Raw genomic sequence first — 18,206 nt, 5'->3', positions numbered from 1 at the left:
TCATCATGTTGCCTGGGGAGGTGAAGATAAGCAGGGGATTTTTGTTGTGGCATATGGAAAAGGGGCAGTACACTTACAGTAAATTTAAAAAAATTAAAAAAAAAAAAAAAAAAAAGGAAAGAGTACAGGGTTCTTGAGGCTCACTGTTCAGAGCAACCACCATGACACCTGTGCTTCAGTGTCCAGGGAACCTCACATTCATTGTGTCTGAAGCTGACTCCCCTAGCCCACATCTTTTGCCTATTGTGTGGATGGCACTGTGCTGCCGCCTCTCATGTGCACTCTGATTCGGCCTGAGCTACCTAGAGCTAGGATTCTGTCCTCTGTCCTCTAGCTTTTACTACCTCTGGCCTCTGATTTGCTATGCTAATGCAGCCTCTGGCCTCTGATTTGCTATGCTAATGAAGCCTCTGGCCTCTGATTTACTGTGCTAATGCAGTCTTGAATCCCTTCTTTCCATCCTGATCCTTCCGGTTCCAGGCTGCCAGGGGCCTGGCAGATGAACTCAGCTTGATTTAAGTGGGGCATTCAGGGTCTGATCCCTAGGGCCTCTCTGTTCCTTGTACCATATTTCTCAAAACTTGCATTTCTCTATGTGCTAACCCAAAGCAACTTTGGACAAACAAAACCTATCTCTCTGCTTTAGAGAAAGGGAAAAAAAAAAAAAGCGCACCTCCCCCTTGGCAGCACTTCCTGGTGCTCCCTCTGTACCAAGTCCTTTCAGTTATCAGTGACTGTCATTGTTTCTTCCTCTGTGGCTATTAGGCAAGAAGAGGGCTATATGCCTTTGCCTCTCCAGCTGTGCCCAGAGCATCTGTCTTGGGAAAGAATCAACAGAGGAAAGGGTCACCTGACCCGGCATGTGGCCTGCACACCACCTCCACTTCCCTCCCTGTTCACTGAGTGTCTGCTTTGCAGCTGGTTGTGTGTGTATGCATGTGTGTGTATGTATATAAGCACAAGTGCATGTGTGTGCATGTGTGTATGCATGCGTGCATTTGAGTGCATGTATGCATATGTGTGTATGTTGCATGTGTGTGTGCCTTGTATGTGCATGTATGTATGTATGCATGTGTGAGTGAGTGTGTGTGTGTGTGTGTGTGTGTGTGTGTGTGTCCCATCCTACTACTTTGCATTTGCCCCGCCATCCTGGGTTTGTTCAGTCAAACCCTTTTCCTTGTGGGTACTGAGGAGCACCAACCAGGCTAAATGTGAGTTGTCCTGCACTCCCAGGGTTACAGGATAGCAGGCCTCTGCCCTGGTGGGCCTCCCTGCAGATACAGGGAGGCTCTGGCTTAGCCATCAGCACAAAGAGCCCATTTGTACAGCAGGGTGCTGAATACATCGTATCATTGCTGACAGTTGTTCTGGGCACAGTACAGGGCGTGGAGTTTCCCCCGAGACCAACACAGGAATATCCAGAGATAGTGTGAGTCGATCTCCAAAGTCCAGTGTGAGTCACCACCAGCAGGCACGGAGAGGAGTGTCAGCCTGCCTGTGTGCACAGTCGGCTGCCTTGGGCAGACAGGTGAGAGAGCCTCGGCGGTTTTGTTGTTCGGGTTTGTCCTGTGGCGTTTGGTAAGTCTCTTTATTGCTCCTTCAGCTTCAGCCAGAGCATGGACATAGGTATTGTCAGGCCTTTTGTAATTACTAACCTGCAGGATGCTTGAAAGAAATACAAATTATTTTTGTCTTTACTAATAAGTTGTCTTTGTGCTTTTTTTTTTTTTTTTCAAATCCCTCTCTAATTTCCCAAGTGGATTTCTAAATATTTAAATTCCAAAATTCCTAGGGAGTTGCCAAATTCCTTCACTGCTCATTCTTCCAGGAAGTGCAACCCCAGTAAGAATAGTTCAGGAGAGCAGAGCTGCAGACGCCAGGCAGGGCAGAGTGCTGGGGCTCCAGTTTTAAAAAGACCAGTTCTCCCCTGGGGACCCCTCGCCCGTGTGTCTAACAAGTCCTGAGCGGGCATCTTACTTCCTCCATTAACATTCCGTCTTCCCACAGTGGCCACCCTTCATTCCGCTCGCCCTGGAACCCGAGCTTCTCTATCACTGCCTCTTTGACACCCTCCTTAAGCCACCACAGGCACGAAGGGTGTGGTGGATGCTGCCCTGTGGGTGCGGATGGGGACAGTCTAGGGGTGGTGCTTTGTGCTTTGAATCAGGGTCCCTCTACCCATCCTGGGACTTGTGGGTAGGACACGGACATGGTGGTTTCAGCAGAGGCGAGGAATCTTGTACCTGTGCATCCTGGAGCTGATGAGGTCACGGGAAATCAGTATTCATGTGACTCTGTGTGTGTGTGTGTGTGTGTGTGTGTGTGCGCGCGCACATGTATTGTGGAAGACTTTAAATAGTGATCTTCCTTTCATTCTTTAAATATCTATCAATCTAATCTATCAATCTATCAGTCTATCAATCTATCTATCTATCTAGTTTTTGAAGACAGGATTTCTTTGTGTAACCCAGGCTGACTTTGAACACAGTGCCTGCCTCTGCCTCCTCAGTGCTCCACCACCTCTCCATGCATTTAATTGAGGTCTTTTTTTTTTTTTTTTTTTTTCCAAGCTGGTTCTTCAGCAAAGTTTTGTCTAGGATGCCTTTAAAGAGAGGGTGTGTTCTTGGAAGCTATTCTCTGGTTCTCAGAAACCACAATAACTGGTTGTGAGAGTGGGTAACCAGTTAGAAATCTCAACCCTTAAATCTTAGACGGAAAACCGGAGTATCTAATTGTTCCAGCAAGCAACAAAGTATCCCATAGCCTCAGCGTTGTGACCCGCAGTTAACAGAGCATGGCCTGCACGGGGCCAGTTGGAATGAAAGAGAAAGTGCTCCCCAGATGATACGGCTTGTAAAACAGTTTCAGTCACCAGCCCTGCCTGCCCCTTTGTGCCAGGCTGTGCACAACGATAGAGAGTAGTCTGTCAAGCCAATGATTGGAGAACAGGCCTTTCTGGAGATCCTGTATTCATGTTGGCACCCCTTCCACCTAAACAGCCCCTTTCTCTAAGCAGTGTGGGCGTCGGTGGCTTACTTACCCTATCAGGGGCTTAGCCTTCACCGTGGCCAGGTGCTTTCTTCTGACTGTATCCTTCACTTCCTTGGATGTGACCTGGTAAGGACAATGATGGGTTGGAAAGACAGGACCAAATGCAGGGGTGGCCTGGGACCCTTTAAATCCAGGTCATAATTTAAATTTTAATAATATACAAAGGTTAAGTTATGCTGGAGATAATCATATTGAGTTAAACCCATCTTAGAAAGGCTGCCACTATGTTCTTCCTTCCTGGTAGTTCTTAGGTTCTAAATAGATATATAAACCGTGTATGTATGTATGTATGTATGTATGCATGCATGCCACAGAAGTGGAAACCAAACCAGGAACAAAGTAGGAGGTGTGGGGGACCATGCTCAGCAAGGGATACATGCCATACATGTATGAAAATGCCTTATGTCACACAATGGGAGACGCACTGAAAACGGTTTTTCCTTGTCATTTTTTTTTTTTTTTTTATGTTAAGGGGTGGGTCTGGTGGCATGCCTTTAATTCCTGCACTCGGAGGCAGAAACAGGCGGATGTCTGTGGGTTCAAGACCAGCCTGGTTTACAAAGAAAGCCCTAGGCCATCAGATCTACATAATGAAGACCCTGTCTCCAAATATTCTTTCAAATAAAACGGTAGGGACAGAGCATTGGGATTGGAAAAAATGCCTTTTGTTCTCTTACATCAAACACATGTAGTTTAGTACTTTATTCCATAGTTTGTACGTTTGAAAATGACCCTAAAGTACCAAATAGTACGCAGAAGAGATGGCGCCCTAAGGAAAGGAAGTGGAATGCCTACGAGCCAATACCAGTTATCAGGCATGACCTGTGACCTCTTCCCCTTTCGGGGTAGCCTTTCATAGCCTTCCCAACCCTAAGATGCCAGCTCTGTCGTTAAGATTTATGTTAATCATTAGCTCAGGTTATCTCATCGGTTTTTACCACCGTATGATCTCATTTGTGTGTGGGGGGGTGGGGGGTGTTCTTTGTTTGTTTACTTTTTTGGGTTTTTTTGAGGAAGGATTTTATGAGGTAGCTGTGATGGCTAGGGTCTCAAACTGATGATGTCCCAGTCTCAACTTAGCAAGTACCTGGATGTGTTCCTTAACCTGCTCCAGTTCACACTTACTCAGTGAGTCCAAGTCATTCTGCTGTGCAAATGCATCTGTGTGGACTTATGTGTGTGTGTGTGTGTATGTGTGTGTGTGTGTGTGCACTCGCTTTGCCCAAGGCCTTTGGATTATCTACAGGTTGTTTCCTGTTTTTCCTGTGACCTGCTCTGTGACTGATGCTATTGTGAATCTTTTTTTAAAAAGATTTATTTATTTATTATTATATGTAAGCACACTGTAGCTGTCTTCAGACACACCAGGAGGGGGAGTCAAATCTCATTAGGGATGGTCCCATGTGGTTACTGGGATTTGAACTCAGGACCTTTTGGAAGAGCAGTCAGTGATCTTAACCTCAGAGCAATCTCACCAGCCCTTGTGAACATTTTTAATATATTCTCCTATCTGGGCAGTTGGATTTCTGAATCTCTCTAAGAAGGCATGGGCGTGTTCACGTACCCGTTTTTAATATTTTAAGAATCATTTATATGCAAACATTTCCAATTTATCTTAATCTGATTCTAGCATTACTTCATTTCAGAGGCCTAGAGCTACCAGAGTGTATTTTAACGAACAAAGTTCTCTTCTGTTTTGGCTTCTGAAAATGTGGCCTCAACCTTCAGGACATGGCTTTATTGCCTTTTGTTTTGTTTTGTTTTGTTTTGTTTGTTTGTTTGTTTGTAGTTACTGTTACAGAAACCATTTTTAAAAGGCCAGATAAAACATTAAAGACTAGGATTCACAAACATAGCAGCTCAGCCCCTGAAAAGTCATATGAGCTCCATGTAAGCAGTCTCTCTCTCTAGCCATCCCAGGATGTGTGACACAACCATGTGTCACCATACCAGAGATGACTTGAGGAGACAGGTTCTGAGAAATCTTTCGCCAGGTGATGTTGCCATTTTGTAAACATTGTGAAGTACACTTACACAAGCCTAGGCAGTCCAGCCTACTACATGGCTAAGCTTCGGGGTACAGCCTGTAGCGCCCCCACACACAAACCCTCATATGTAGCACTGTGCTACACACTGTGAGCAGTTGTAACATAGCTGTGTTTGTGTGTGTGTTTCTAAACATGGAAGAGGCACAATAAAAATACCAAAACTAACTTTCTTTCTTTCTTTCTTTCTTTCTTTCTTTCTTTCTTTCTTTCTTTCATTGTATATTTATTTAATTTTAATAGTATATCCATCTAGGGCACTTCCGGGACTGGAAGCTGCCCTGCAGGAGTCCGTGAGTTGCTAGTGAGGGACTGTAAAGGCTTAGGGCATCACAACCAGACCTATCCATGTTATTTTCTAAAAATTGGACTCTTAGGCACCACTAAATTTATGTACAAAAAATATTTTTCTTCAATAGTAAACCTATTTTAATGTCACTTTATTTTCTAAAATTTTTAAGTTCTTCAACTTTGTGACTTTAAAAAAAATACTTGTGCCACTTCATAACTGTAATTCTGCTACTGTTATGAATCCTAATGTAACTATCTGGTATGCATAGGTAGTATGCATTGGACCCCCCACAAATGGGTCATAACAGAACTCCTGAGCTATACAAAAATCTTTACTCTGTTTTAAAATGTTTGTTTGTTTATTTGCTTTTTAAACTCTTTAAATTTTTGTTTAAAAAACAAAACCCCAAACCAAAAACCAAACACCTGAGATTCAAACATATGCCTTAACCTGGGCCTTCTTCCCATGCTGGGGAGTATCCACACTGCTGATGTCTCCCTGGTCTTGTCCCAGTGGACAAGGTCTTCAGGAGAGTTCAGGCACATGGACCCATCCTATGGTGACAGTGGTGCCTTCTAGAAGGCGGGTGACCTGCTTGCTGCCGTTTTACAATGAACTGTTTTCATTTTTAACGATCTGGGAGGAGAACAATGGCAAATAATGATGGGAAACACGAGAGTCCATAAACCAGGGGCACAGTCCTCTGTTTCCAAGTGAGTCTATGTGTCACACTTTTCTGTGGCCACTAATGAAGTAGATTTGTTTACACTGGTTTCACTCAGACTCTTGAGTAATGTTTTCTCCTATGATATGAACATAGCTATGATGTCACCAGGTGAGGTGTTTTTTTTTTTTTTCAGCTTCATTATAGTCTTACAGGACTCATGCATGCAGTCAGCCCATTGGCACTGCAGACAGAAGAATCCTTGTGCTGTGTGTGTGTGTGTGTGTGTGTGTGTGTGTGTGTACATACATACGGCATTGTTTTGCTCCAGTGGGTGTTCCCAGTGAGGAGGCTGTATTGGGAAAATCACAGTCCACACGGTCCAAACCCTAAGCTCTGAGCGTTTGGGGGAGTACCCTTTAGCAGAAATGTTTTGACAGTGGCATTGATACCTTGAGAAAATAGTATTTCGTGAAGAGCTTAGAAGAGAAATGTAATATTAGTATACTGTATTTGGGGGGAGGGATTGTTACTTGAAGTTTTACATTCTGACTTGGTGATTCCAGCTGAGTATCAGCAAATGTGGTTTTAATTCTTTGGGGATCGGATTTTAAAACCTCTTTTCTAGTGGAGTTACCTTTCTAAAGGAAATCATCACATAGAGAGATCATGAAATCAGCAAGTAGCCACAGAAGTCCTCCTATCAGGGACAGTTGGTTTGTCCCTATGCTAAGGCGGCCTTGGGATGAGTCAGGGAAGGGACTTGCCTGTGGTAATGTTGTGTCACAGGTAGTTGTCTGTTAGTCTCACTTGGGAGGGACCTTGTTTTTAAAGAGAAAGCTAAAGGACAGCAAAGGTCAACGGAGAAGAAAGGGTTTCATCTCTAGACTCCCTACGCACTTCTCCATGAAAGCTACCACCCCAAATTTTTAGGATATCCTCCTAGAAAATTCCATGTGGATACGGTACTCTACCTGTTCCACCCTCTGAAGCATAGATGGGCAGGCACCATAGGCATAACTCAGCATATTGTTTTTCCCTGTTAACTTGAACAGCTTCCCGTGGTAGCCAGTCAGCTCCATTTCCATTTTAATGGCTACATCATTTTCTATAAGTTTTATTTGTCTGTTTCTCCCTCCCCACCTGCCCCCTCCTTCCTTCCTTCCTTCCTTCCTTCCTTCCTTCCTTCCTTCCTTCCTTCCTTCCTTCCTTCTTTCTAGATGGTTCTCTATTGATGGTTGTTTGTGCTGTTTCCAAAGCACATGGCGGTGGTAGTGGCCTGGAAGAGGGGGCTGTTGAGGGAGGGGGTGATGGCAGTGAAGGCAGAGGCAAAGACTCACATGTACTTTGATCTTCATTTCTCCTTTCAAATCTCTTGGGGTTGTTCATTTTGAGAACTAGACAGAAGATCAAATGGGCTAGGTAGCTAAGCTGGACTGGGCTGGGCTGGGCTGGGTTGGCACGCACCTGCAATCCCAGCTATTTGAGAAGCTGAAGCGGGAAGTCTACAAATTCAAGGCCAGACTAGGCTTCAGAGTGAGTTCAAGACCAGTCTGGACAACTTGATCTCAAAATAAAAAGTAAAGCCAGGTAGTGCTGGTGCACTCCTTTGATCCCAGCACTCGGGACAGGTCGGGATCTCGGAGTCCAGCCTGGTCTACAGATCCAGAACAGCCAGAGATACACAGAGAAACCCTGTCTCGAAAAACCAAAATCAAATAAGTCAAAAGTAAAAGAGAAAGAGGGGTGGGGATGGATACAGGTCATTGGTGGGGCGCTTGCTTTCCTGCCCAACCCCTCTCTCAAAAAGGGAGGGATTGGGTGGAATGCTTTCTTCCTTCTCCTCATGGTGGCCATTATTGTGGAGAAGAGTGTGATCGTACAACACCCAAGGAATGGAAATGTACTTACCACCTGGTGGCTAAAGATTTGTGCATTCCAATTGATTTATCTTCTAGCTCTGGTGCAGATATTTCCCATAATCCTCCAGCTCTGGTGCAGATATTCCCCATAATCCTCCAGCTCTGGTGCAGATATTTCCCATAATCCTCCAGTTCTGGTGCAGCTATTCCCTATGGCCATCTGACCTATTTGCTAACACCTCATTAATAGGCTTTTCTCATGATGTCTTTGGACATGGAAGATTCCCATTGCATTGGTGTGTTTACAAACCTCCCTGCACTGAGTAGACCCTCAGGGAAGGCACGCAGATCTGTGTGGGCCTCTTAACAAAGGTGGAGGTGGAGATGGACGTGATCCAGGCTCAAGCACTTAGCCTGGACAAGGTTCACTGGGTCAGGGTGTTTGCTCTGGGAAATAGGGAGAAAGTACAGAATGTGTACAGAGACAGGGCTGGGACGGGGCCTGGAGGCCTTTAAAGTCCAACTTCAGGAAGTTAAACTTTAGCCTGTAGACAGTGTGTGACCATTAAAAGGAGGAGCCTAGAGACACACGAGTAACAACCATGGCAGTAAGCCATGCTGTACTGTCTAAAAGAGTTGAGCCAGGGTAAAGAAGGGTGAGCAGATAGAAGAAAAAGGCAAAAGAATGTGGTAGGTGTGGTGGTCAAGGAAGAGGTGAGATTAGCCCTAAAGACTGTGGGACTGTCAGTTGCATAGCGTGACATTCAGAGGTGTCAGATCTTGAGATATCTGTATCTGGATTGAGGCAAGCACAGTTGGAAAGATTTACTGAAATTGTTGATGAAAGATGTCAGATAGGGGCTGGTGAGATGGCTCAGCAGTTAAGAGCAGGGGCTGCTCTTCCAGAGGTCATGAGTTCGATTCCCAGCAACCACATGGTGGCTCACAACCATCTATAGGGGGAATCTGACGCCCTCTTCAGGCAGGCAGATATATATATGCAGCAGAGCATTCATACATTAAATAAATAAAATTTTAAAAAAAGAAAGATGTCAGATAAATGGAAAATTGATGATTGTACCCAGATCTCGGCTTGTCATTTGGATCTTGCCTAATTACACCGTTGCTTTCCCTTTGTTTATGCATATTAAGTTAATTCCTTTGAAGGATGTGCCCTGTAATGTAAAATGAACATACCCTGGTCTCTGGTTGCATACAACTGAACACTTGGAGTCAATCCTGTGATAGGACGTGCATCTTCACTGATTGTCAGGTTCCTATTTATCCAGGATGGAAAGCAGACAAACCAGCCATCTTCGACAGAGGTCCAAGGTATTTACAGGCATATTTATAATGGCCCTAATAATCACACAAGTGTGAGGTCTAATAGTAGCAGAGGCCATCAGAGCCATGGAAGCATTCAGATCAGAGAAATATCAGCTCCTCCGTTTCAGGCTGAAATCCTGGGATGAACAAGGTTTCGTAATGTTCCTGGTTGATGAATATCAACCAGATGGTCCCCTAACATTTTGAAACGCTGAATAAAGTAGGTGGACTGAGCTGAATTAATGAAGCATACCACATTGTAGATAGCATTACATTGTTCAAAGTCTTGGAGTCAAGTTTGTCCTCTTTCCCAAGGCCAAGGAAAGTGGGGAGGGGAAGCCCTAACCATTCATATATCTTAAGGAACTGCTATGAATAAAGTCTATTAAGAAAACCTGCTTTCCCCTTTGGGCGTACATTCAGTAGGTTTTCAAGTGATAATTCTGAAAACAGGCAGTTATGTAATAAGCTCAAAGCAGGTACCTCTTGTGAGTTCTTAGTCTCTGGAGGTGTTAGGGCTCCAAGCCGGGTACAGACACATGTTTTGATCTACTGTCCCAATCAGAGGAAACACGTATCGAGCACTGGAACCCCTAGGCTGCCTTCTGGCCACAATGATAGGTTGTTCATTTTCCTTGTTGTTGTGATAAAAATGCAGAGAAGAGCAAGTCACAGTGAGGGAACACAACTCACTGTCCAAGGGTGCGGTCCATCTTCGCAGCAGGCGGGGGGGGGGGGGGGGAAGCAGAGAGCAATGCCCAGGTAGCTTTATCCTTTGTACATAGCCCAGGACTCAGCCCCACATTTAGACTGGGTCTTCCCATGTTAATTAACCTAATTAAGATGAACCCTTCAAAGGCATGCCCAGAGACCAGCCTGGTCCCTCCAGGTATCCCTGCGGCCTGCCTCCTAGGTGATTCCAGGACCCTGCCGAGTTGACCATCTGACACTAGCCATCCTGTCTCCCCTAGAATATACCTCCTCTTTATTAATCTAATCTGCGTTTTCCAAACAGAATGTTTGTTTTAGAGCAGATAGCCTGCTGCTTTCCTGCTGCTCAGTGGTTTAAGGAAGGTGGGGTGTAGTGCATTGTGGGGATTTTTCTTTGCAGTCCCTAAGTAAATGACCTGTTCCCCTCAGAGAATCTTCTTTAACTCCTGTCTTTTCTTTTGGTCTGAAAGCAGTGCCTTTATAATCTGTCCATGCCCCGGATGGAAAGAACCAAGACTACTGGTTATAATTAAAGTCTGTCTAGTATTATATATAAAGGTCTCCAGGGGAGAAGTAGGTGGAAATGCCCTAAAATACCAGTCGGGCAGTTTTGAAGAAAGGTGATTGTTTATCATGTGATAGATAGTATTGTCTTAGAGAAGAACCTATCTAACCTTAGCTTTGTGTGTGTGTGTGTGTGTGTGTGTGTGGTAATGGTAGATCTAGTAACATCATCTCTGACTCTCAGACACGAACCTACTTAGCCTTGGCGTGCAGTAGCATGGGCTTATTTTGACTAAATCAGATACATTTGCTCATGTGCAATCTTCTGTGACTTCACAGCACATAAGCCAAATAAGAAACCCCTAAAATACAGTCTAGGCATGGCTCTGGAACTTGGCATGCTAAGTAAGAATATAGATTGCCAGAGGCCTAGCATGATAGTGCACTTATAGTCCCAGCAAAGGGGAGACTGATGCAACTCCACAAGTTTGAGGCCAGCCTGGGCAACATAGGTGACTGCGTTTTCTCTCTCTCTCTCTCTCTCTCTCTCTCTCTCTCTATATATATATATATATATATATATATATATATATATGCTGTATTTTATGTGGGTTTTTAATTTTTATTTTGACATTCCACCTTCTCCATTTCTCAACATTTTCTGCGTTCAGTGTAAAGTGTAGCGTGGTCTTTGGAGTCTTTCTGTAGGCTGTCTGTGTTCCTTAGTCATTGGTCTCCTTTCAGACATTCTTTCTGTGCATACTTCTTTGGCCAGGCTGGTGGTGTATCACAACACTCAGAAGGCAGAGGCAGGGTGATCTCTGTGAGTTCATGGCCAGCCTGATCTCCATGGTTAAGTTCCAGGAGAGCCAGGGCCATGTAGAGAGACTCTCTCTCAAAAAAACTGAAATCAAAATGTAAGAATACAAATATGTCACAACATTTTTGCCTCATCTTTCATTCACACCCATAGAATGACCTGTTTAGTCACCTTAGGCTCAAATATCTTCAGTAGTTTTTAGTAGTCTAAATGTTGTGGTGGCCTTTGCATATGTATTGTTCGCATAGGTAGGCTTTCCTAACTGGCTTTATTTTCTTCCTTTCAGTTTGGAAACAAACAAACAAACAACCTCAAGCTTGTGGCCATCCTCCTGCCTCAGCCTCCAAAATGTTAGGATAACAGTTATGAATGGCCACATGCATCGTGGGAGCTTTTCAAGCCTCCACTGGTCTGTGTCAGGTGTCTCCTTCCCAGAAACCTCGGGGAATCATCAGGCTTACAGCTTTCTCTTTGTTCTGTTCTCTGTAACACTTACCGCATTCCTCCCACAAACACGTAATTCTTGTGTCTCTCCACCCAAACAGTGGGCACTCCCAGGGCTGAGCTTATCACAGTCGCTTTCTGACTCCAGCGTTTGTAGCGAACCGCCAGGCTAACAAAGCAGATGGGGACGGGAGGGCACTTTTCAAACAGAACATCTGACTTTGGGTGGGTCGGTTGGTAAGCTAACTTAAAGAATTCTGTCAGCTATCATGGACACAGTGTGGCTTGTGTAAGTAAGCTCTCATTGTGTACTCTGTGCACTTTCAAGTTAAATCCAGCCTCACTGAGAAACATTGACTCTCTAAGTGACCGTTCATTCTGTGAGGAAGTGAAACATCAGCCCAGGGCACCAATGTGGTTATTTAGGGTTTGCTGGTTTTCAGAATTTGAAAATTAAGCATTTCCGTGTCTAAAGCTGATGCCACTCAGTTACCTCCCTGATATTAGCACCTTGCTGTAGACCTTTCCAGTTCCCATTCCCTTTTGTTTACACTTCATATTCTGGTAACACATACACATGTTTATCAGATAGCATCGTGGACATGCTGGAAACTAAAATACAGTGTGCATCGACAGGCTAGTTAAAGTGGCTACTGAAAGGTGATAATTTTTTGACGGCTCTTGCATTTTTGTGCTCTAAGATTGTTTTGTTTCTTATTTTTTGAGATATAATTCACAGAAATATATATATATATATATATATATATATATATATATATATATATATATACATACATACACACATACATACATACATACATACATACATACATACATTTAATGTATAGTTGGATGCTTCTAACCCTGCATGGATGACTAACATCAGCAATGTCAGTGGTCTGGTGCTCCTTCACGCCCTCTTCTGGTAACTCACTCTCCCAGCTTCTGCATGGGCAATCACAGTCTCCAAGTCATACAGCATGAATGGTGTGTGTGTGTGTGTGTGTGTGTGTGTGTGTGTGTGTGTGTGTAACTATTATATGCAAGAGCTTCCTCTACAGCAGTAGTTCTTAACCTTCCCAATGCGGTGACCCCTTAATACAGTTTCTTATGTAGTGGTGACTCCTCCCAACCATAAAATTATGTCATTGCTACTTCCTAACTATACTTTTGCTACTGTCATGAATCGTGATGTAAATGTCTGACATGCAGGTGTTCTTAGGCGACCCCTGTGAAAGGGTTGTTCCACCCTCAGGTTGAGAACCTCTGTTCTATGGTGTTATGTATTAACATTCATTTGTTCCTTGGGCTCATTCTATTGAGATTACTAGCTGCATGCATTTTGTTTTGGCAACGCTTATACTCCAGAAGGACACATACTCAATTTGTTAGTAATAATTCAATGTATTTTACAAGACCCTTACAATTCTACCTTAGTCACAGGCTGCCCTGCATGATTGCTGCAGAGCCTTTAGAGGCTGGGGAGTTCAGCCATCCAGGTTCCTCACATGTGGGTCCTAAGGTCTGAAGTTAACTTCAGCACAGATCGCTGGCCCACCTCGGTCAGGTGTCTTCCTTCCTGAGAGTCACCGTGTTGTGTCACAATTCAGATGATATCTTGTGGATTGTATTTATCGCTTTGCTCATGGCAGTAACAGAAGCAACTTAAGGGAAGAGAGTTTCTGTGTTGGCTCATGGCTTGAGAGGGTGTTCAGGCCACTGTGGCAAGGACACATGACAGGTGGGGCTGCTCTGCAGTGGGCAGTGTGTGAGGCAGCTGTTCCTTATGTCTTGGTAGATCGGGAAGCAAGGAGTTGGGGGTGCGGGAAGCAGGGCCAGGCTATAACCGTCAGAGGCTCCTCATTTCACCACATCCATCAGGAAAGCCCCTTCTCTCCCCTTCCCCAAACAGTGTCACCACCTCAGGTCCAGCTCCTGTGCCTCTGAGGTACATACCAGCCCCAAACCATAACCATAGCCCTGGTCAACAAGAACTCAATTCTGGTAAGACTTAACAATGTTGACTCTCAGTCTTGGCAAGAATTTCAGTTATCTAGAGACTTTGGCATCTCACCTGGAATACTCCCCTCTTGGTGTCAGTTAAATGAAGTCTATTGGATTGTGTCCCAAGGAACCCTTTAATTAAAACCAGACATTTCAGAAGGAGGGGGAACGGTTTACCAAATGCTGTGTCTTTACATGTGTGTCTTGAATGTTTTGTGTTCTTGAATGTGGTCCTTTATAAGTCCTGATTTAAAAAAAAAAAAAAAACAAAAAAAAACAAAGAAAAGAAATACCCACAGAATTATTCTTAGGGTGGGAAGCCTTAGGGTAAATTCATGTAAAAACAAATCCTTAGTATACATATTTAATCCTTTCATATATACTTTGTAAGATTTGTCTTACTCTTGTCATGGACCTTTAATCCCAGCACTTAGGAGACAGGCGGGGGGAAGGGGGATCTCTGTGACCTCATTTCAAAACTTTTAATTTATGTTTCCATGCACCCGTGATAGCATATTGAAGTGAGAGTTCATTCTCACCCAGGTACATAAGCAGCCTGAGGGTCTTAAACCTTCCTGCCAAAGGAGCAGTGTGTCACAAAGAGGTTCCTCAAGGGCTCTGAGGGAGAGACATTGGTGAACTTACCGCAAGGATAAATTCAGGTTTTTGTTTACTTGCTGGGCAGGGAGCAACCACAGAACACTTTTCAGAGTGTTAGTGTCTCTTTAAATATAGTTAGCAAACAGGAAAAGGAAAAAGAGAAAGAAAGAAAGAAAGAAAGAAAGAAAGAAAGAAAGAAAGAAAGAAAGAAAGAAAGAAAGAAAGGAAGAAAGGAAGAAAGAGAGGAAGAAAGAAAGAAAGAAAGAAAGAAAGAAAGAAAGAAAGAAAGAAAGAAAGAGAGGAAGGAAGAAAGAAAGAGAGGAAGGAAGGGGAGAGAGGGAGGAAAGGAAGGAAGGGAGGAAGGAAGCGGAGAGAGGGAGGAAAGAAGGAAAAGAAGAAAAGAAGGAAAGAGAAAAAAAGCAAGGCTTATATTTTCCCAATTATAAAGCACTTTCAAGCAGGATTAAAACCATCAGTTGTTCATGAAATTAACTAGAGGAGTAGTAAGTAGTATTTTATATATTCAGGTGGGAAGGCAGAGGTTAGCTCACACAACATACAACACAGATGCATCTACCTTACCCCAGTTCAATAGTGGCAAGTTTCCTATTTGTTGTGTGTTTGTGTGCATATGTACTTGTGTGTATGTATTTGTATGTGTGTTTGTGTGCATGTATATTTGTGTGTGTGAATGTGTATTTGTGTTTGTGTGAATATGTATTTGTGTGTATGTGTGTGTTTGTATGCATATATATTTGTATGTTTGTATGTATGTGTATTTGCATATGTATTGTGTGTGTGTTGATAGCCATGTTGTGTGTATTTGTGTGTGTCTGTGCATATATATTTCTGTGTTTATATGTGTGTGTGTGTGTGTGTGTGTGTGTTGGCATCTGTGGTGTCCTCATTGTCCCTCTTGGCCTACCTTCCTAGAGCATATTGACTTTAAGTGGGAACCAATTTTCAGCCCTTACTCTGTACAAGGCCAGGTTAAGCATTCACAATGCCCTCACAGTTATCCCAAGGAAGAGATAAAGCCTCATTTCCCATGTAGGAGATTAAGGCATAGAAAGAAGTAAGTTCTACAGAATAGCTCAACCTGGCAGAAATGCAGCTTGAACAAGTAGGTTTGGCTCAGAAATCTACACCTCAGGCTTGAACTTAGGCCCCCACCTGGTCATTGACCTCTCCTTAGGACACAAGGCAGTGGAATCCCGGGAAACCTGAGCTGCCTGGTTGTTGCTGCAAGGGCCCTAAGTTGGTCCTGGCAGGCTGCTCCCTCTGTTTTGGAATACAGTCAACCCAAATATAGACCTGGATCTTAAGACGGGTCGTGATATGGGGTTTATCTTTAAAGCCACAATTCAGTGTCTGTTATTTATTTGCCGGTCTTTTCCTCCCAGATGATAAAGTGTTCCTAGAACCCTCGCCTCCCTCAGAAACCAGCATCTCGGGGGGGGGGGGTCTCTTTAATCTGCAGTGACAGTGTGAGCAGGAAGTCTGCACTCATCTGCAGCTGATAGCAGAGCATTTAGTGGCTGGAGAAGTTCATATCTGAAGGAGGAGGAAGTTTGTGTCTGCCTCTGAGAGTCATTATCAGTGGCCGAAGCAAAAGAAGCCTGCATTTCTTTTTTTTTCATTATGCAGGACATCTAGGGATTTAAGCTCGTTTCCCTTGTTAATGTCAGATTGAAAACAGCTCCAGTAATTACCTCGGGGCACCAAAGACTAGCTGAAGTGAAGCATTCAGTGTTCATATGTGTGCTCAGGCGGCAGCTCAGGCCAGGCTGTGACTGTCTGTCGGTCGCAGGCAGGAAGACTCTGGAGCCAGGTAGAGCCTCAGTTCTGCCTCTTCATCAGCTTGACAACTTGGCACAAGCCACGTGACACGTGGAGATGACTTTCATCTTGTCTTGCTCTCGTTTAAAAAAATAGTGATAATGTTGAACTCTCTTAAGATCCTAGTCTTCTCTCTGCCATCTTAGATTTAGGAGGGTGGAGGGCTGTCAGAGATACATGCATACATGAATGGATGGTTGGGCAGACAGACAATCCGATAACTTAAGGGGTGGAGTTTGGCAGGATTCCAAGCAGGGAAAGGGGCTTACCAACAACCCGGATGGCCTGAGTTCAATCCTTTGGACCCACACAGTTGGAGGAAAGAACAGATTGCCAGGAGTTACCTCTGACATCCACCATGCTAGGGCATGCGTGCACACTGAACAGACGAACAGCGATAAGCCGCCAGGATCTTATGATTTTTAAGCTTCCCTACATAGTAGGCAATCACTCTTGCACTTCTTCACTCTTAGCCATTGGATGCCTGCATTTTTTAGGTCACGTTCAGTTGCACCGTGCTAAGGAACAAGAAACTATCCGTTTTCCATTTGACAGATGATTAACTGTCTTTAGGAGACACAGCGTATATTCTGTGTAATGATAAGAGATAGAACTCAACCCAAAATACGTGGTTATTCATCTGTATCATTTCTTTGTGGTGACTGCATTCAGTCTTCCTAGTTATCTCCACTGTAGGCTTCTGTGCTGTTGGCTATAATCACCCTAACTAGTTCCTCCTGTCTGCCTGTAACACTGTACCTGCACACAGTCTCTCTCCATTTTTCTCCCCCACCCCACCCCACCCCACCTCCCGTCTACTTTTACGAACTCCAATTTTTAAGAATCCCATATATAAGCGAGCCCACACACCTGTTGTCCCATGCCTGGCTTATTTCACATTATATTATTACCTCTGGCTCCTTCCATGTTACCACCTTATCTGACAGTCTTACTGGTTTGTTAGATAAGGTTAACGTTTTCAAGACTGCTTCCTTATCACAAAGAGTAGATTGAGTCAAAATGTATAGGTGTGTTCTGTATAGCAGGCACCTGAGTTCTCAGCATTAATTATAATAATGCCTTCAGGGAAATGCCATTTAGGAAGGGAGGGGTCCTGTCTGCATATTTTGTGCATTGGAGCTCTTAATAGCATTTAGGGGAGCTAGAGAGATGACTCGGCAATGGTGCGCACAGACTGCTCTTGAGGGGGACACGAGGTGGATTCTTAGCCATATCAGGCAGCTCACAATTGCCTGTAACATCACTTCCAGGGAATCTGACCCCCCTGACTTCCTTGGGCTCTTGTATGCACATCTGCATACCTACACAGACAGACATACATTCATAGAATTAAAGTTAAGTCTTAAAATTTTATTTTAAAAATGTCACTTGGTCGTTGACCACCTATATGCTGTTTGAAGGCTGCTAGTTTCCATGCTATCTGAGCATGAGCAGTTCTCCAGTCTGGCTTGAAAGCCATGTTGTCTTCACAGCCACTCTGCGTCCCTCAGTCACAGGTTCTTCTTGGTGTCATTACGAACAGCTGAACAAGTGTAAACAAGAGGACCGACTGCCTGCCCCAGTTGGCTGTTTGTCAGCCACTGATTCGCTCAGCAAACACAGAGGTCCTATTGAGGAAACGGTGGGCGGACAGGTGGCTCATTAGATGATCCTTCTCCAGGGAGGCTTCCAAATGGTGAGGGAGCAAATGTTACACAAATACCCGCAGTATACAGCAGAATCAACATTGTAGCAGAATCAACATTGTAACAAAGGAAGTGATTAGTTCCAGCTGGTCACGGGTGTGGGCAAGGCTCCTTGGAAGAGTCCGTGATAGACTCGGGCCTTGAAAGGTGAGTCGGTGACTTGGGATGGAGGCATGGGAGGTGGTGCTAGGCTAGGGAGCCAACTCGGAAACAGGAAAGTGTGAGGAGTATTCAGGGCAGGGTGCTGCTCATCAGATACCTGGAACAAAACAAAGGCTAAAACCTAGACATTGGTAGAGATCTCAGCTCTGTGTCTTGGGAGCTACAACCACAGCGGT

General features: G+C 44.2%; 1 protein-coding gene across 5 annotated transcripts in view; it reads left to right on the top strand.

The window, feature by feature from the left end:
* Positions 1–18,206, top strand: part of Tmcc3 (transmembrane and coiled-coil domain family 3) — a 268,700-nt gene that overhangs the window by 230,026 nt on the left and 20,468 nt on the right. The window contains exon 1 of one of the 5 annotated variants that reach the window (XM_029542423.1): positions 1,522–1,578. The exons of the other annotated variants lie outside the window; for them this stretch is intronic. The gene's annotated coding sequence lies outside the window, so the exon portion shown is untranslated. Of the gene's footprint in view, positions 1–1,521; positions 1,579–18,206 lie in introns of those variants that run through there. 5 annotated transcript variants of the gene reach the window in all.

The sequence above is a fragment of the Mus pahari genome, chromosome 9, assembly GCF_900095145.1.
Source record: "Mus pahari chromosome 9, PAHARI_EIJ_v1.1, whole genome shotgun sequence".
In the NCBI taxonomy this organism is placed as follows: domain Eukaryota; kingdom Metazoa; phylum Chordata; class Mammalia; order Rodentia; family Muridae; genus Mus; species Mus pahari.
This window is presented reverse-complemented; position numbering and strand designations above follow the sequence as displayed.